At 43.0% G+C, this 1,214-nt stretch overlaps 1 non-coding gene across 1 annotated transcript; it reads left to right on the top strand.

Annotated features, from left to right (window-relative positions):
• The first annotated feature begins 378 nt into the window (after window positions 1-378).
• LOC118483018 lies at window positions 379-484 on the top strand. The gene has a single exon (XR_004869467.1). It is a non-coding gene; the product is annotated as a small nucleolar RNA R71 (small nucleolar RNA).
• Window positions 485-1,214: the final 730 nt, after the last annotated feature.

Raw genomic sequence — 1,214 nt, 5'->3', positions numbered from 1 at the left:
TTGTTGTAATTTCTACCACCTCCTCCTTGACCTTGACCTTGAACCGCATGGACTTCTTCATATTGCCCTTCCAACATCCCTTGGCAATTTTCAGCCGCATGACCTATTTCATTACACAAAGCACAAACATCATAAATTTGGTTATTAGTTTGAACATTACCATCATCTATGGCGTGCACTTGAGGTCGGGTAATGGCCGGTCGGGCTCTTCTTGATGCTCGAGCTTTCCTCTTTGATGTAGTTTCCATGCTCTCCAAGAACTCCCAATCATCGTTCTCATAATTTGTACCAAAAGTCCCACCAGTAATGGACATTAGATCATGCGCATCTTCGGCACTCAACCCTTCGTGAAAGGCATTCATCAACTCCCACAATTCAATTCCATGGTGAGGGCAATTCTTTATCATCATATTGAATAGTTCAAATGCCTCATGGAACATTTCACCATGTTGTTGTTGGAAACTTCTCAACCCCTTTCGTGCATCGTTGGTCTTTTGGGCGGTGTAAAACTCGTCTAAGAAAGTTTGTTGCATCTCCCCCCATGTATATATGGATGCCGAAGCCAAAGTGTAGAACCATTTTTTCGCCTTATCTTCCAAAGAAAATTGGAATAATACCAATTTAATATCATCGGCCGAGAACCCTTGACTCCCAAGAGTGTTACAAATCGAGTTATAAGCCTCCAAATGAAAGTAAGGCTCCTCCGTTGCTAATCCGTTATACTTTGGTAAACTTTGCAAAGAGTTGGTCCTCACTTCAAATGTCCTCCCTTGATCATCGTGAGGAATTACTACCGGTGAAGGGTTTTGAGTGATTACCGGCCTAAAATGTGCTTCGATGCCCCTCACATTTTCTCTAAGGTGTCTCCTTGGTACACCAAACCTACCTCTTGGAGGAATAGAACCCATTGGCCTAGGTACTTGCCCTTGTGGTGCAATTGGTTGTTGAAACTGTTATTGTCGCATCGGTGGGCGTTGAGGTGGTCTTTGAAATTGCGGTTGTACATTTTGTGGCCGAATTTGTTGCAATGGGATAGGATGTTGTATTGGTGGCCCTTGTGGTTGTCACACCCCCAAAATCCACATGCGGAGTATCACCACTTGGGAGCGTGACTGACCAGGATCAAGCCACCAATCATATCGAACATGTAATTAATATCAAGTAAAAGTAAATGCAAACCAATCATTCAATACGATAGGTGTTCAAAACATAAT

This window comes from Helianthus annuus, chromosome 1, assembly GCF_002127325.2.
Source record: "Helianthus annuus cultivar XRQ/B chromosome 1, HanXRQr2.0-SUNRISE, whole genome shotgun sequence".
Taxonomy (NCBI): Eukaryota; Viridiplantae; Streptophyta; class Magnoliopsida; order Asterales; family Asteraceae; genus Helianthus; species Helianthus annuus.
The sequence above is the reverse complement of the archived record's forward strand: the minus strand, read 5'-3'. Positions and strand labels throughout refer to the sequence as shown.